The sequence below is a fragment of the Cervus elaphus genome, chromosome 19, assembly GCF_910594005.1.
Source record: "Cervus elaphus chromosome 19, mCerEla1.1, whole genome shotgun sequence".
NCBI lineage: Eukaryota > Metazoa > Chordata > Mammalia > Artiodactyla > Cervidae > Cervus > Cervus elaphus.
Window position 1 is genome coordinate 45,710,458 of NC_057833.1, and position 19,558 is coordinate 45,730,015.

General features: G+C 39.0%; 1 protein-coding gene across 4 annotated transcripts in view; it reads right to left on the reverse strand.

Moving 5' to 3' along the window:
• ATP13A3 (ATPase 13A3) overlaps positions 1–19,049 on the reverse strand; it is a 77,767-nt gene extending 58,718 nt beyond the window's left edge. For 3 of the 4 annotated variants that reach the window (XM_043873814.1, XM_043873815.1, XM_043873812.1), the window contains exon 1: positions 18,546–19,049. The gene's annotated coding sequence lies outside the window, so the exon portion shown is untranslated. Of the gene's footprint in view, positions 1–3,881; positions 4,100–18,545 lie in introns of those variants that run through there. The other variant, XM_043873813.1, reaches the window with a different exon arrangement.
• Between the last annotated feature and the right edge of the window lie 509 nt (positions 19,050–19,558).

The window sequence follows — 19,558 nt, forward strand, 5'->3', positions numbered from 1 at the left end:
GGTTTGTCATAGCTTTTCTTCCAAGGAGCAAACGTCTTTTTTATTTCATGGCTGCAGTCACTGTCTGCAGGGATTTTGGAGCCAAGAAAAAAACACTGTCACTGTTTCAACTGTGTCACTGTTTCTTTCAACTGTTGACAACTGTCTCACTCAACAGAAGAAACTGATATAAAAATGGGAAATACCTAGGTGAGCTCTATAATTGTCCCAGTTTACAAACTGAGTAATTACAGGATGCCAAAATATAAATTAAAAAGTAGGACAGGGAACCCAGGGGGAGCCCAACAATCTTCCAGAGTTGAAGAGATGAAGCTGGGAGTCTAAGGAAGTGCCAAAGTGACTGGGTTTGCAAGGCAGATTACCAGAGAAGAGGTGTGTACAGAGAATGAACACTAAAAATTTCCAAAGCGGGGACTCTTCTCAAGTCTTCAACTGAATACTGATTGGCATTTCTGTGTGAGAAAACTACCAAGACCAGGGAAAGCCATTCAAAAGGTTTTAGGGGAAGAATGCAGCAGGTTCACATGGGGGAGAGCACCTGTTCCCATCAACCACAGTGGGAAACCTCATTAGTTGCATGGAATCAGGAGGACCCAGAGGGTTTTGCTTCAGTGGGCTTCCCTGGTAGCTCAGTTGGTAAAGAATCCACCTGCAATGCAGGAGATGCAGGTTCAATTCCTGGATCGGGAAGATCTGCTGGAGAAGGATAGGCTATTCACTCCAGTATTCTTGGGCTTCCTTTGTGGGCTCAGCTGTTAAGAACCCGGCTGCAACGCGGGAGACCTTGGCTGGGAAGATGCCCTGTAGAATGGAAAGGCTATCCATTTCAGTGTTCTGGACTGAAGAATTCCATGGGGTCACAAAGAGTCAGACATGACTGAGCAACTTTCACTTTGCTTCAGTAGTAGTAGGTTCAAACTAGCCCCAAACCAAAAGCTACTCTGGTCCTGCCAAACAAAACTTCTAGGACTTGAAAGAATAAAATTGTTTCCAAGTAAGTGCTTCACAGAATACAGTCCAAGGAGATTTACAGGAATGTAAACTATCTAGTTACTATGTCTGCTATCCAGTTAAAACTTAAGTCTTACAAAGAACCAAAAGGAGACATCCCATAATGAGAAAAATCAATGGACAAAAGAGGACCTAGAACTGACAGAGATAACAGAATTGGTAGACAAGGCCATTAAAATAACTGCTGTAACTGTAGTCTACATGCTCAAAAAACAAGAGGAAAGACTGATCACGTGAAGCAGACACATCAAAGATACAAAAAAATAACCAAACTGAACACAAAAAGTATAATGTCTGAGATGAAAAATATACTAGATGGAATTAACAGTAAATTGGATATTACAGGAAAAAATCAAAGAAGTTGAAGACAAAATAACAGAAATATCCAAAATTAAAAATTGAGAGGAAAAAACAGACTAAAGAGAGGGGAGAAAGCTAACATAAAAGCATCAGTAAGCTGTGAAACGACCTCAAATACTCTGATACACATGTAAGGTAGAAAGGAACAAAAAATATGTAACTCTATAATGGCCCCAAAATTTCCAGATTATATGAAAAACTATAAACCCACAGATCCAAGAAGTTCAACCAACACTAAGCAAAAACATTAAGAAATTACCTCAAGGCATATCACCATCAAACTGCTCAAAATTGTGATGAAAATAAATTTAAAATGACATTAAATTTCTTGCTAAAAACAATGCAGGTAAAAACAGAGGAAGATCTTTGAAGTATTAAGAAGAAGAAACTATGATGAGAATTCTATACGCAGCAAAAAAATATCTTCCAAAAGCAAAGCTGAACTAAGTCTTTTACAGATATAAAAGCTGGTTAAAAAGAAAAGAAAAAAAAAAGCAAACCTACACTATAAAAAGTTAAAGGAAGTCCTCAGACACAGGGGGTAAAAAAGATAACTGATGGTAATACAGATATCTACAAAGGTCTGAAGAATACCAGAAACTGTAACTATGTGGGTAATTATACACAACAACAGCACAAAGAACATTGAGAAATGAAAGCACACTCTTACAAGGTTTTTAAGAAAGCGGAAAATGAATGGCAAGTAATACCCAGTATAAGCAATTAAGAGAGAGACTAAAATTTAGAGAAGAAATAAATGAAATTAAAGAAAAAGAGCTGGTTTTTTGACATCAATAAAAATTATCATTTCTAGTTGCACAAGGAAGTCGGGGGGTGGGGGTGAGGGTACAAATTATCAATATTAGGACTACGGCAGAAGACATTGCTTTAGATTATGCAGATATCAGAAGGAGAATCAAGGAACCAACAAGCAACTTGATACAAACATACCAACTTTTCAGCAGGTCTGAACTTACTTCCAAAGAAAAAAAAAAATTTTTTTTTTTAAATCATTATGGACCAGGGAATAGCCATGAGTTGATAACTGCTAAAACTGACTTAAAAGCTGAGTGATGGTCCATTAGAGTTCATTATACTAATTATTCTACTCTTTAAAGATGATACTATTCTTTCTACTTGTTAATATATATAAAAGATGGATTGGGAGTTTGGGATTAGAAGATACAAACTATTATATATACAATGGATAAACAACAAAGACCTACTGTATAACACAGGGAACTATATTCAGTATCTTGTGATAAACCATAACGGAAAAGAATGTGAAAAAGAATGTGTGTGTGTGTGTGTGTGTGTGCGTGTGTGTGTGTGTGTGTGTGTGTGTGTGAATAACTGAATCACTTTGCTATACAGCAGAAATTAACACAACATTGTAAATCAATCATGCTTGAATAAAATAATTTTTTTAAAAAAGCCATGCATCTGAGGAGAAAACAGAAGAAAATTTTCAGAGAACAGTCATTCCCGGCACCAAGGGATAAGATCTTGAGGACTCTGCCTCTGAATCCCAAATCTACTGACTCAACGTATTATGTATCAGGTATTATCCATAAACTCTTACTCCTGGGTTTTGAATCTAATCCTTCTTCACTCTCATCTTTTATCCATTGCCTACAAATATAGATGCACGTCCTCACTTGCATAAGTTCTAATTTTTCAGCATAGAATATATTTGCAGATAAATAACATGCTTTTATAATTTTAGACAAAAAAATTACCATTAAAAATCAATCTTTTCATTAATTTCCTATACTCATAACTATTTAAAATATCTCTTGAGAGAGTACACATTAGTTCAAGATAACTACATTTTCATTTCATATGACCACAGCAAAAATACTTAAATGAGCTATTACATGATGCACTGCCTAGAACAATCTGAATTCACACTTTTTTAAACATAATTCTTAACCATATTACCTCATTACTCATCTTACAAGTGTTATTTCTCTGAAATTTAACTTACTTTTTAAGGCAAAGTTCTTATATGTGTTACCAAGTTTTACCAAAGTTGAAACAGTAAAAATAATTTAAGCAATTCAAATAAAAAGTTTCTCTAAAAGTCACCAATTACTATCCTCCCTAGACATATTATACTTCAAAGGAAATTACCAAGATTTCACTTTTCACATAAACTTTTAGTAAAACCCCGTGAGACAACTGCAACAGCTTACAAATGAACATACACATGCTGAAAATGTATAGTTAAATTTTAAAAATATGTACATAAATAGAAATCCCTTAACATTTTCTATGACATATCTATGAAGATAAAAATCTACATAAACATTTCAAAATAAATTACGTATAAAGGTGAAAATACATGGTAAACCTAGTCTACTAATTATCCAATTAAATATTTAAAGCTTTAATATCAAACTTCTAAAATCTACTGACTTACAGAAGTATAACTTCTGGTGGTTTGAGTGCATGTGTTTTTTAATCAAGTCAATTTCTAGATCATAAAAAAACAAAGAAATTTTTCTTACCAATAGCACTATATCATCATTCCTTCCAACTGCGATATTAGCAGAACTTTCAAAAGCCAACTCTTAACAAAAAACAAAATAAAACTAAGCATAAAAATTCATTCAAACAAGAATTTTCTGCCTCGTACTTGTTTGAGTTCTTTTTGAACTGTTTTCAAAATGACTAAGACACTAAAATTCAGAATTTTTTAATGCACCAATTTTAAGTGGATTTTCAAAAGATACACCTTCCTGCCATCTGACTGCCACTGAAGAGCTCCTAATATTTGAATAAATCGCATCTAGCTAGTGTACTGAAGTCCCAATTCCACAGTGCATGACAAGCCTTGATGTTATCTAAACAGCAAGCAGCTTATAGGCTATTGTGCTTAACCAAACCCTTCCTTGCATTTACAATGAACCTGATTTTTTTTGTGTTGAGTAAAAACAGCAACACAGGACAAAAGGAAGCTATCAGGAATAAATCTCACTAAATCTAATTTTTGTGAAAGTTAACTTTTTTCTACATTATATAAAGTATAGTATTAAATCTAGAATAAGAGTCCGATCTCATTTCCTAAAACAGAATGAGTTGGCCTCAACAAGAACAGAAATCCCCAAACTTCAGGTATCTTTGCTTCAAACCTGAGTTTCACATGAGTTGTAACAATATTATAAGACTATGTGTAGAGGGCTTTCTTTGAGGATATGTATGTACCTATAGGATATGTATGTAACAATATTATAACAGTATATGTGGCAGGTTTTCTTTGAGGATATGTACATGCATAAAATTCCAAAGTAGATAATTTTACAAGGTGATTTCATTAATGATCTGCCACTCAAGTAAAACCTCAAGCAAAGTATATTCTGAATAAATATTTTTAATTGTTTACTTCAGTTGGTATTTGCCAACTTCAGGGAGACTGGAGTTAAAAGAAATAAAAACATACTATTTAATGATCACAAAATTAAGAGTTAAAAAGTTCTCAAATGATACCCTTCATAAGTCTGTAAACATGTACTTTTGAAGTCTTAAAAGTTAAAACTGCACTCAACTTTGGGGCTACCTTGTATTGTTGAAAAACAAAATGAATCATCCTACTTTATTCTGTAGTTCTAGATTTTTTTTCCTTAGAATTAAACAAATCTACTCATGTTAAATAAAGATTTGATAAATATATCTTTCAAGATCACAAAGCAAAAGGTGTCATAAAAATCCTAAAGAATAAACAGCACAGCCGGCATTCTGAGTATTATTTCATTGTCAAATGTGTAGCATCCTCAGCAATTAAGATGACCTTCTGCAATTCAAAAGCAGTTCTACTGAAATAAAATGTGCAGCAGTCAACTGAAATAAAATGTGCCCTAACAAACATGAAATCTTTACTCACTGTACAACCTTAATTTTAATATCTATACAAATATTTGTGTAAAAAGAATTAAAAAATCTCAATCTCCCAACTGCAGTAACAAAATTGTGACAAGGGTAAAACTTAACACTCAAGTCAGCTCCTAACAATAAGAATGACATAATATAATTTAGTGAATACATGGAAATTTTACAAGGATACCAGCTAAATTTTAACAAAGCTCTACTAAATACCCATTTTATCACTTCCCATCTTGAACTTTCTCTTATAATACATGCTTTTGTTTCTGTGTTTAGGCTTAAGGAAGACCATTGTATCCAATATACACCAAACCAAAACTGTATTTACATTTGCAAAGTGCAGTCTTTGTATAATTTATTTTTTGTAAGTTACAAAACAATGTGATAGCTTAACAAAATAAGTTATAATTAGGAAAGGTAATGCAATTTTCTGTCTTAGGGTCAATTTAAGAACATTAAGAGTAAGTAACATTAAGAACTTAACCTGCACTATAGCATATATGCATACATTTTAATCATTTTCATTATATATACTATTTAAAGAAAGAAACAAACCCATTTATTCAGAGAAACTCCACGTGGTAAGACTATCATTACATAACATAATGGCTTTGAGTATTACAATCAACTGTATAGCATTTAATCAGTAAAAACTGGGAGAAGGCACCTTTGAACTGACAAATGGCATCTATGCTTCATTTTTATTATTTTAATTTCCAAAGGAAATAAGTAAAATTAATCATTTACATACATAACTAAGTTCACATAATTAAATAATTAAGTTTGTCTACTTAAAATGAGTTTTTTTCATTTATTCAAGTTACTCTGATCTTAAAACTTTTATACTTCCCCTTAAATCTTCCTCATATATTCAACCTCAACCTTCTAAAACTCCCTACTCAAGGAAAGTTTTGAAAGTACTCTAATTGCTAGATTGATTTCAAAATCTTACTAGTAGAAAGGCTCACTGTGGTTAAGGCCAGTCCTAAACAGTGAATATTCAAAACTGGCAGAACCAAAAAGGCCTCAAAAGAAGACTGGCACCCACCCCTAAAACAAAAGGCTGAACAGATCTGTAAACTGGTGACATAGCTATTGGGGCAACAGGGTGTCAGGATGGGAAGGGAGGAGACTTCAGTACTCTTTGAATGCTCCTACCATCTATGTGCAATAATGTTTTTAAATAGATAAGGAAAGAAAGAAGAAAGACTGAGCATATGTACAGAATTCTAATTCTACCACACATGGCCACCTGTGGGCCTGACCTGTGGGAACCTCCAAATGGTCTCATTAAAGCATTCCACTCTCTCTGCCTGAATAGCACTCTCTCACACTGTTATTTTACCCCAGACACAGTAAAGTAGCCATTTTGAAGGTTCCCTTAACAAATCTATTTCAAGAAAGCTACAGTTGGTTCTTTTTATTTTTTTATTATTTTATTTTTCTATTTCCTCCTCTATTTTGGCTCCACTGAGGAAAAGTACTAACCAGAGATACAGCATAAGCAACAGCAAATTCTAAATTATTTTATCAAACTAATTAATCTATAAATCTTAAGTGAGCATATATGCCATGTTCGTTACTATATTAGGAACAGTAAGAGATATACACCATTATCCCAAAATACAAAAAAAAATAACAAAAACAGAAAGAAGAGTACAGAACTCAAGAGTCAGCTTTAACTTGTTCTTAAATGTCGACTAATTCCCCATGAACTATTTCGCAAGTTCCTTCACCCAACTTGGTTTCAATTCCTCCACTAAAATGAGACAGTTGTAATAAGTCACGATTCATTCCGACCATGGAAGTTTCTGACCCCCTGAAGCACTGCCTGTGTATACAGTCCGCTGTTGCGCTCTTTCACCGTTAGGTGGTGCTCCAACACAGGTAAGAAAGGCTGACAGTTTTCACAACTTTGACAAGGCAATTAAGTATGATTAAAGGTAAGAAATTTTATACAAAATTTTTTTAGTACCAGTGCAAATATTAATATGACAAAGTAGGAGCTGCTCATAATACTGTTTCATGTATCTCAATGGAAAATAAGACATCGCAATAAACATAAAACACAAGATAATGGGGAGGGGAAGGCAGATGTATTATTCCCTTCATACAGATTATTCCCAAATTCACACTCCTCTAAAACTAGAATTTAGGGTACAATGTTGTAGAACCAGGGAGGAGGGAAAACAGTAACAGTTAAAGAGCACATGATCCTACTGGAGAACAAGATAAGGTAAAGTATGAAATGATGTGATAAAACATTACTTATCTATTAAACTGGCAACAAAAAAAAAGCACCTTTATACATTGCTAAGAGTGAATCTATACTTGCTTTTTGGAAAATCAACTGACTATAGACGAAAACTTAAACCTCCTACATACTCTGATCCAACAATCCCAATTAAAAATCACACATGTACCTATAAATGTATGTTATCACTAACCCTTTCTTCAAATTCCTCTCTGCATTGTTAGACTTCTGAAACAGAATATAAAAGTTTTGGATTTTTTTTTTTCCTTTGGGAGTGAGAATGGGTACTTACAAAAAATCTAGTTGAAACAAATGATAGTATTTTAAACTCAGAAGAAACTGTATAGCATGGGCATTTAATACAATAGGAACTGACAAATCAAGAGTTCTAATAACTATGTAAATAAATCAAATTGTTTGAACCTAATTCCCCAAACTAAAAATTAGACTTTCAGGGTTAAGGGATTAAATGGTACAAACTATTATATATAGAGTGAGTTACAATGATATATTGTACAAAATAGGGAATACAATATTTTATAATAACTATAAATGAAGCCTAATCTTTAAAAATGTGAATCACCATTATTTTACACATGTAACTTACATTATATTGTACATCAACTATACTTCAATTTTAAAAAGTTACTTTATAGAGGTGCGGTAAAGGTTTTCGTTAAGCAATATATCATGAATGTTTCTTCCATTTTAATGCAAATTACTATTTCTTCTAAACTGTAATGCTATTAATCCAAATCCATAATAGCTTGTTTGACATTTCAATCAGCAATTTAAAAGGTGGTCTTTGAAATCTAGACACATTAATTCTAAGACTCATACTTCACATTTTAGCATAGGTACAACTGGGATATAGCTTAAATAAACGTCACTGTTGCAGTTGACAGTAACCCCAGTGATGCAACCATCAGTGCATGCTCCTAGGACAGTGTTTACAGCATTGTCATTTCAGCTGAGTAAAGTGTTTTACTGGCACTACAATGCTCAGTTTAAGTTGATGATTAAAAGTATTCCAAAAGACTACACTGTAGTTGAATATTAAAACATAAAGTGATCATTTGCACAGAAAAGTATCAAAATACAGCAGCAGAGGAAAGGAAGGACCAGGATTAGAAACAGTGGGGGGGGGGGGGGGGACAGGGAAGAGTAGAGGGGAAAAAAAAAGAGAGGGGCGAACAGGAGAACTTTCCAGAGAATTATACTTTTAAATCTTCAGTATGTTAAGGAGTCACAAATGGACTACAGATTTGTTCATTTTTCTTATAACAACAAACTCCAAATAATTTTTCTTCATTAACTCAGTAGTTCAGCATGGCTCACATTTCATTCTTCCAAACATTATAAAGACTCAACCCCAAAGAACACAAAATCACCAGGAAACCATTCTGTACAAAAAACCCAATCCTGCAGATTCACAATTACAGTTGATAGGCACTTGGATCAGCTTTTTTCAATTAAGTGAATGTGGGAAAACCCACCTTACTCTTTTTTCTCCAATTTGAAACCTACCCACGTTGACTCAGCATGGGAAGGACCTTACATTTGCATTCAACAAACACTTCAATGATATGGAACTTTAAATTTCTGCTGGAGAGGATAACAGCCTTACTCAAGGTACAACTATCACAGAAATCTAAACTTCCTCATTTCCTATGGTCATTCTGTAATCCACTATTCAGGATTAAAGAAAAAAAATCAATGTGTTTGGGTACTACGTCAACTATAATAATATTGACTAACATTTGTAGAAGGATTTTTAGTGTCCAAAATATTTTAACTGGCATTATCTACTTTATTTACCAGCTTTCAATCAATATTGTCTTTTAAAGACTGAAGGAAAATAATCTTCACTTAACTAAGATTAGCATTTTGCACTTTCCCTAGAAAGCCAAGCATAGAATGACTTTATATCGAAAAGCCTTACCAACAAATTTAAGGGATGTCATGTAGATAGCACCATCCATTTTCCAAAAATTCATCTGAAAGCAACACATACTTGAAATACATACTTTCATACAGAAAACAGTGACTAAGTTCCCAAGACAGAGCACAAATGACCTTTTTACCTTCCACAATGCAGCTGAATTCTACTTCCTATCACACTAGCCTGGGTCATGAGGCAGGTAGCCAGGGGACCAAGCCTCTACTTCCTCTGCCCACTTCTTAATTATTAATATTCCCCAAGCCTCCACTTCTTCTGCCCACTTCTTAGCCATTAATATTCTCTATGCTTCTGTCAGGGGTAAAGGGTGATACCACTGTCCCATCGACCATGGCCACCACCAATCAGTATTGTCAGCACTGCTCTCTCCCAGACCCACAGATTCAAACATATACTGACCACATTCTGCTAACACCCAAAAGGCTTGTTTCATCTTCCAAAAACCTGCTCTCCCACTCGCTGCCACTACTACCAGCTCCCTCTACTTCTATAACAGATAGCCCCTGCCTCAAAAACCATGCCACGAATTTGAAAGTCACCCTAGACCCCTACCTATCCCACACCTTCTATATCCACCTGGGCTCTGTCTTATCATCTCTGCTTTTCTCATACCCACCTCCCCTATCTGCACCTGCATGCCTCAGCTTGGGTCCAGAGCCCTCTCCAGTCTCCCTCATTCAAATCAATAGAAGAACAAGATAGGATCATTTCTCTTTGTTTAAAATTTCCAGAGCTTCCTACTGTCTGCAGCAGCATTTCCCAATTGACAAAAGTCCCTCCAAAATTTTTAACGCATTGCCTGCTCATATAAATTGAAGAAAAGTGCTGAATTAAAGCGAATCAGCCTTTTTACTAGCAAGACTTTGGGAAGTTTACAACACACAATACTACCATGTGTTTGCCCTCCATGGGAAACTGGGGCAGAAGAGAGGCCTGACAGGGCTCCAGGACAAAGTCACAACCAACTGGAAGACAAAATCCTTCGGAACCTGGCCCTGCCCAGCTGTCAACATCATCCTCCAGTCAACAATGGTTATTATCCACCTCCTACAAACCTTAATTCCATCTACACAGAACACAGCTTGCAGTTCCTCTAAGAGCCCTACTGATTCCTCACTCCATTCCTTTATATATGTTGTTCCTTCTGCAAAGAATGCCCTCCCCTACCTACCTTAGTCTGGCTGAAGAGCTCCTGCTAGTCCTTCCAGACCATGGTCAACAACCTCCTCTAGGAAGCTTTGATGACTCTCTAAGTAATGAAATTATTCTTTTTTAAGTATGCAGCGGGCAGTGCGGCCTAGTACGCAGAGAGGCTGGCTCACGTCAGAGTCAAGAGTACTTCTGACTGAGTTTCCCTGCAGGGCTTCCCCACTGTCATTTCATCCACCCCTGCCCAGGAGCAGCAGGGGTGCTGCCGGCAGCTGCAGACGGAGCTGGTGCTGTGGCAAGCCCATGGATCACCCATTCTTCTCGGACTGAAAAGCTTTGTTTCTGTTCTAGAGGCCACTGATGGTCAATTTTTCATTATTATGGACAGGGAGTCTCCCAACACGTTCATCAATGAACTTAAAACAGGGCCTTTATCTTAACCAAGTATTAGTATCTTGAAACCTAACCCCAGACCAATTGTTTGATTTAGGGAAAGGCAAATTGAGGAAACCAAGATTTTGCCAAAGTACTCTAATATTTCAAAATAAATCTAATAATATTATATTAGCATTCCAGCAAGAATCATTATGGTTGATCACTACTTCCTATTTCATAAAAAAGCATTTGTTGGAATGTTATGTCCACACATGCCAAGTACGTGCTACATTCTGGAGATTACAAAGATTACATTTCTAACCTCAAGAAGCCAAATCTAGGTTAGACAAGTAAGTAAGCAAACAAACATGTCACACAAAGTGGTTGCAGACTGCAGTGAAGTATGCACCACGGGAGCGCTGAGAGCAGGCGGGGCCCGGGGAGGGAGGAGAGGTGTGCGGGGACAGGGGACTCTGCAGAAAAGGGCCAGCTCTCCCTCCATCCAAGATCTGACGACCTGACGGGTGAAGTTCAACGGGCAAACAAGCAGTACAAAGACCGGAAACCAGAGAGGGATGGAATCCAAGTAGAGGAATTACCACATGCAGAAGTGCTAAGGTACGAAATCTGAGAAAATGTCAGGGAATACACGTTGCCTGAACTAGCTGGAGCTCAGGACGGCCTCTGATGAACGGCTGGAAACGGAGCTTTAAAAGATGGCACGGAATCAAATTATGATGAAAGACCTTGTTTGATAAAGTTATGGATTAACTTGTATGTAATGAAGCTTCTGAACTTTTCTCAACTGAAAGAGACCCAAAGCCATGAGGAGGGGCCCACATTCCCAAAGAATACCATGTAAATGGGGTGCAGTGCAGCAGTTCTGAGTTCCCTTGCTAGGCTGTGTACCTCCAAGAAGGCAGACTCACTTCTCAGTGTATACCCAACGTTCAGTTCTGTGCTGGGCACCCACAGGATCTAACAGTATCCAACAGCTAGATATGCTAACACAATCTCAGGGCTCAACTAAGAAGCCCTAACCCAGCCTCCTTCCTTACTGCCTATAAAATCACAACTCTTATGCATTATAGTAACTGATAACTGCCACAACTTTTAAAAGAACATGCAGAAAGGTCATTCACTATGGGATGCAGAAAAAGGATTTGGGGGAAAACACATTAAGATGCTTTTGAACCTGACAAAATTAAGCAGTTTTTCTACTCTTCTCACTAAAAACTGAACTGAAAACACCCATGGATCATAACAAGTATATTTTCACATCAAAAGAAGTCAGATAAAAATAGATTAAATAAATAAAAATAAGTAAATAACAAATAGATAAAATAAAAATCTGTTTTAACTAAGAATTTGCTAGGTTAGTCTTTCAAGTAATTAAGTGCTACTTAGGTCACCTGCCTGTAGTACTTTACATTTTACTTAGTAAACTGAATTATATTATGATAATTAGCAGACAAGTAAGAACTTCACCTCTGGTGCTTGGGGATATAATAAAAATAGAAAGGAAAAAATATTTGATCCAAGAAGAACCAGTGACTCACATTTTAAAGAAATCAATCCAAAGGCCACAGAAATGAAACAAATGTCAAGCCCTCTTTTTAAGGAAAAGATGAAGACATATTTCACTAATCAGAATTTCTAAATAAGGGAACATAAAATCCTATTAAGAAAACATAATTAAACATATTTTTAAATTTTATAAATGTAGCCAGAAAAAAAATAAAATAGAATAAAATAAATTTTACAAATGTAGCCAGAGAGAGAAACAACAGGTTAACAGTAATACAGAGAAAGGCGGGGGGCGGGGGGGGGGGGGGGGGGGGGAGGAGGAGTGGCAGGGCAGGGACTAGTCTGAAGACACACCCAGTAACAATATACATCAAATGTATACTAGAGACACATGAAATTAACACTTTTTAGGATGTTGCTACCAAAGATGCCAAATCATGGTATTTTTCCTATTAACAGCCTGAATTGAACAGCATGTTATTATGGCCTGCTACTCTAGTTGAAACAAGCAATCCTCAATCACAATCCACACACTCATCACACACACACACATGGTACGACTTGTTTTGATTATGTTAAACATTATTAAACTAACAATAGTGAAAGTTGCAAGTTTAGTCACTCAGTAGTGTCCGACTCTTTTGCGACCCTATGGATTGCAGACTACCAGGCTGCTCCGTCCATGGGATTTTCCAGGCAAGAGTACTGGAGTGGGTTGCCATTTCCTTCTCCAGAGGATCTTCCTGACCCAGGGATCGAACCCGGGTCTCTCACATTGTAGGCAGACACTTTACCGTCTAAGCCACCAGGGAAGTCAATAAACTAACAATAGTAATTTACCAATTACTGGGCCTCTTACCCTCAGAACTCTCTAGGTTTTAATACCTCCATTCAGCAAATGGAGAAACTAAAAACTACTTAACTACAGAGGTAGTTAAGTGATGAGGCTGGAATTCAAAATCTCTTATGTGTGTAAGGTTCTGAGGTCACATTTTAACCAATATACCATGCCCTCTACTGGGGCATATGACTGTTAAATCTTCAGACACCATGACATTTCTTTAAAGAATGGGGTCTTCTTACTGTGCTACCACCAGAGTGATATTAAGTTCAAATACTTTAAGCTTCATGGAAAACATTAACAACTTATAGTTGTTTTAATACAATGCAAATCTTGCTCCTAGTAAGGTGACATTCACTCTTAAAAACACTGAAAGCAGCTGAATATCCACCTAAAACTACAAAAAGTGCCAACAGTGCCCCAGTAATCCCAACTTTATTCCTTAGCCCTTAATTATGCTAGTGTGTGGTATAAAACACCCAGTATAACCCGAGGGAAATAGATTTTCTAAAACACCTAATTTCTTTCTGTATTATTCACACTGTAGAATCACAGCACACATGGATTTAATTACATCAATCCAATTATCTGTGCTGCAAGAAAAAAAGAAAAACAAGAGAGAAAAATACTCTAAATAACAGTGGTAGGATGCTTGCCCTCACATCCTCGTCCCAGAGTGAGCACGCAATGGAGACTGACTGCTGTTCCTCAGTCGATCCAAAGTCCAGTCACCCGTCGAGATTACGACTCCAGAAAAAAAGTCACCTGTACTAACAGCTGGGGAAAACACTAGCTTGTGAGAACTGAAAAACAGTACGTCGGTTAACCAGTTTTCAAACTGGTGCCTTCCTAAACCACTTTTTCACGGGTAATTTTGACTACACAGGATTTTACCTTAGATGAGAATTTAAGTCCAAAGCTCCTACATAAAACTGGATTTCATTTTACTCAGGTCTTTAGAGCAGAAAGAAGATCCAAACATTTGTCTTTTATATAGCAGAGTAAGCTACCAATGTATTTTTCATCCTACTTCACAAGTGGGAAAAAGACAGCAATAGGATGCTGTAAAGAAGCCATACTAAACACATGTGAGAGCTGTTCTGTGACTTATTTTAAAATAAACAAAAGGTAATAGAAGTCTGTCAAATGATCAAAAGCAATCCTTTAAAGCTGGTTCTCAACAGAGGGAAAAAACAAACCCACAAACATCCACCAAGCTTTGAGATGTGCCATTACTACACAGTACAGACTAAAGACAGGGTGACAAGAATACCCAACCAACAGAAAGCTTCTCCTTTACCAACACGCGGTCACTTACCTCTCCAGACATCAGTTTCCTTTTCTATAAAAAGAAGGGACTAATTTAAATAACCTTTGACTGTTCAACATTATTATTTTCCAATCTCATACCTCCTTATTTCAATGTCCAACTCATAAATCTTTTGTGAAAAAAATAAGAAAAACTAAGTAAGAATCAATTAATCAAGTGTGCTAAGGTAGAACAGTTCTTCACTTTGCTACCAGCAATGGTGAGAAATATTTTTATTTAAAATTTTTGAGAAAGATTATATAGACATCAGCAAGTTTCACATCATATAATCATGAAATTCTACTCTAACTCACTGTTCTTGGAAATTTTATTTCTAACCTAACTAGTATCTGACTGTCAATGGCTTTTTTTTTCTGGGGGAGGTGGGGGGTTGTGGGGGGCGTGGCTTGTGGGACTGAACCCAGGCCCCTGGCAGTGGAAGCACAGAGTCCTAAACACTGGACTGCCAGGGAATTCCCTCAACAGATTGTTTAAAAGCAAGATCCATAGCAAGTAAGTGAAAGGGTTAACTAGACAGAAATTTTGATTAAGAGATTGATTACAACTTACTTCACTCATCTCAGGTCACATGCAAAAAAAAAAAAAGACTTCAAACACAGAGTACTACTCCTTCCTGCATTCTCAGTTCATACTAGTTTTAGTGGCCTTTGGTGATAGAAGGGGTGAAAGATGCATTTCACCTGTAACTTCAAAGACATGTGCCTCTGGGCAGCTAAATTTTCATAAATCTGTAAGAACTCTTCCCTTGTGGAGACACCTTATGGTACATAAGTCCTTTTTAAATTTGGACAGTCTCTAAGTTTGTTATGAGTTAATGACTTACCATCTCATCTAGCAAAGGCCCCAGTACAAGCCTTTGGGTTTAGGTATCATGAGGTCTGGTGTTAGGAAACAGGACAGTTGGTCTATGGAAACTCTTCAGCATTCCTCATCCTCAACTTTCCTCACTCTCAGACATTTGACACCTGGCCAACTCTCCCTTTCCTTCATTCCACGTTTTTCCTTTCTTACTGAAGATCAAAACATCATTTCAACTCACCATTGTAACAGAGATCGTTTCTTCCAATTACCATTTATTCATGACATTTCACATTGCCTCTATGTTTAATCTTACTAATACAAATGTTTTTATCTCAATTTTATAATTACTAGTTACCATTAATTTCCCTTGTGGCTTCCCTTGTGGCTCAGCTGGTAAAGAATCTGCCTGCGATGTGAGAGACCTGGGTTCGACCCCTGGGAAGACCCCCTGGAGAAGGGAAAGGCTACCCACTGCAGTATTCTGGCCTAGAGAATTCCATGGACTATATAGTCCATGGGGTCGCAAAGAGTCGGACACGACTGAACGACTTTCAGGTCACCATTAATTCAACACATTCTACCTTATAAATGATACTGACTTTTCCCCAGATTAAAAAGCCTAGAACCTTTTATTTTTTAACCTGAATGTTAAAATATGTGGCCCAATTCTGATCCTCTCTTATTCCTCTACTCTCAACAAATGAAGATTAAAGACGCTATAATTTCCTTGCACATTACCTGGACTAGTTAAGTGGGTCAATTAGAATACAGTTTTGATAACTACAGATTTACTCTCTCCAAAAAACCAGTGGTCTTCATTTCACACAGAAAAACTATGTTCCAAAACCAAAGACTAAATCTCATCAGCTAACTCTTAGATCCAGATTGAACCAGATGAGCTATCTAGCACATTCAGAACACATTCCATCACTGGAACAAACCTTCTGAATATGTGTCAAGTAGATCTCAGACATTAGACTATGTTCCTTTAGCATACCACTGACAGTTGTTTTAAGAATGTTGTTTTCAGTAAGTGATAAGCTGCTAACTCCTATTCAACTTAAGATGCATTCACAAGGTCTCCCGCTTAGGTTACCCAGTATACCAGTGAACAGAAGCCAGCTTTAAATGAACCAAGTAATCAATATCATTATGAAATTCTATTTCTGTCTCCTAAGATTTTAGAAATTACAATTCTCATTGTCATTCACAGGCATGAAGTTCCCATTTCCACCATCACCTAGACCAGTGGGAAAAGTTACAAAAGAAAGACAAAATTCCACAGGACACCCCATATCACTCATCACTGCCCACTTCCTAGGATTTTCATCAATTTTAGCAATAAAGTATATTCACGTCTTGAAACTTTACACTCACAGTGGTTACAAAACCACCATACTAAACAAGCACAGCCAGATGCAGTATATGGAATGGAAGGGGGAAAAAAACTATTTACTATTTCCTTTACATATGCTCTCAGCTAGTCCTCAAAACTGTGATGTAAGTACTAGTATTCTCCTTTGTTAATAAAAAAAAGAAAGAAAAAGAAGAACAGGGAAGTTAAGCAAAGTAACAGTATGATAATTTTAATAACCAGAGCTACCCCAAATAAAACTTCCTGGACAAAGAACTCACCCCTCTTACTACATAATTGGACACGGAGTCAAACACTGTCAACTTTATTTTCAAAAGAAATTGCTACTTAATATCTTTATTATAACTGCACTACTTAGGATTCAAAGCAACCACAATCAACATTTTTCTTACCCAATTCTCTGATCAAAAACAGGCTTTGTTGTTCTAATGTTCAAAAATCTCACTTAGCTGTCTCACCCTCACCTGATCTAATGGTGTCCAGACACCAAGATCCAGACATCAAGATCTATGTCCAGACACTAAGATCCAAGGATGTTTCTGTCAGAGCTATGGGGAAAGGAAGGATAAACACCTGTTACAAAAGCTTTCCAAATTCGGAAGCTCTGAATTATTGTCAATCCCCAATCACTGGTGGTGCTGGAAAACTCTTGAAAGTCCCTTGGACAACAAGGAGATCAAACCAGTCAATCCTAAAAGAAATCAACCCTGAATCCTCATTAGAAGGACCGATGCTGAAGAAGCTCCAATAGTTTGGTCACCTGATGTGAAGAGCCGACTCATCGGGAAAGATCCTGACGCTGGGATAGAAGGCAGAAAAAGAGGGCGACAGAGGATGAGATTGTTGGATGGCATCACCCATACAATGGACATGAATTTGGGCAAACTCCGAGACGGTGAAGGACACGGAGGCCCGGAGTGCCGCAGTCTATGGGGTCGCAAAGTCTCGGACACGACTTGGTGACTGAACAACCACAACAAAATCAGATTCCCTCGGTTCTCCGCGCCCGCAGAAGAAAAAGAAAAAACCAGGTCACACATCCACCAGAATGTGGAAGACATGGGGAGAAGGAAAAGCTATAAAGAGAGAGGTCACGGAAGTACTGGAGGAAAGGGCCCTAGGTGTTTCTAGGGTCGAAGTGAAAGGCCTTGGGCAAGTTGTTATGTCACTTTTCCTCTCTGGGCCTCACTCGGCTTAATGCGGTGACTGGCAAGGCTACTACTCCGTGGCTCAGGACGAACTCAAGATTCCTCAGCGAGCACACGAGCAAACCCATCAAGCTCCCTGCCAATACTGCTACCTTCGATCTCACCATCTCCAGGACTTTCTAAAAGCGTTGGACCACCTCACCATCTCACTCCCAAACCCCAACACACTTGCCTCCCCAACTAGCGGCGTGTCCCAACCAGGCCTTCACACCCACAACGTGGAGCCCTTCTTCTCGCCCCACCTGTCCCAGACAATCAGCAGTCTTAGAGCTCCCCTCCTCACCCTACACACACCTTCCCCGAAAAAAGATACCCAATTCCGGCCCGGGGAGGCCGACCCCGAGCTCACCTGGGGCCCGCCACCCCCAACAATACCACTCCCCTCTTCCAACCTCCCACATCACCACCACCACCCGCTCCACGCCCCGTTCACCCTGCCCTCCGCCGTCTCGGGGAAGCTAGGGCCACTCACCTGGTGCCCCCGCGCCGTCTCCCGGGAGGCCTCCCGTCCGGAGCTGCCAAAAGGCCGTGTGGGGCCGGGGCCGGGCTCGCCGCTGTAGCCGCCGCCGCCGCCGCCGCTTCACCTCAGCCCAGCCCCATCGCCCTCGGCCGGCGCCGGCGGCAGCGGATCTCTCGAGCTCGAGGAGCCGCCGCCGCCGCGCGCTGCGGCTCCGGGTGAGGGGAGGGAGGCGCCGCGGCGGGGCCCGGGCCGAGCCGGGCGCTAGGGCGTCCGCGCTCTCCTCCTCTGCGTCCGCGGTGGCTGCGTGCAGCCGGAGCAGGGCGAGAACAAGGGCAGACGACAGGGGGAGGTAGGCAGGGGAGGGGGGGCGTTCTGCACTCCGAAACTGCCTCTCGCCTCCAGCGACGGAGCGAACCCCCCTCCCCTCAGCGGTGGCGCCTGGATCACGCTGCGGGGAGAGCCAGCGGGAGAACAGGGGAGCGCGCGCTGCTAGCTTGGGACTCCCGCGCCGGATGTGAGGTCACGTGCTTGCCTCATCCAGCGCCGAAGGCGGAGGGGCGCAGAGGGTACGTCGGGCGGGGCGGGGCCGGAGGGGGCGGGGCGGGGCCGGAGTGGGCGGGGCGAAGGCCGGGCCCCGCCCACATCTTCTCCTTGAGCCCCTCTTCCCCAGGCTGGAGCCAAAGAGAAAGAGGGAGGAAGAGCGCTGCAGAGGGGCTGTCTGTTGGGGAGGTGTTACTAACGCAGGACGGCTTTTTTTTTTTTTTTTTGGTAGGAGGACGTGGTATTTGCCATCCTGACCGCCGTGCAAAGACCAGATTACAGTCCAAATCCTCATTTTATGAACAGGGAAACCGAGTTGTAGTGAGGGGCCTAGCCTGACTTGCCCAGAGTCAAGGTCACAGAGGTAGCTTGTACAACAATGATGGAGAGGAGGTTAAGATCCTGGCTCGGCTCGCAGTTCCTTAACATTACACTCGCCCTTGCAGAAACCAAACACTATAGATCGCATTTAACAACCAGCTCAG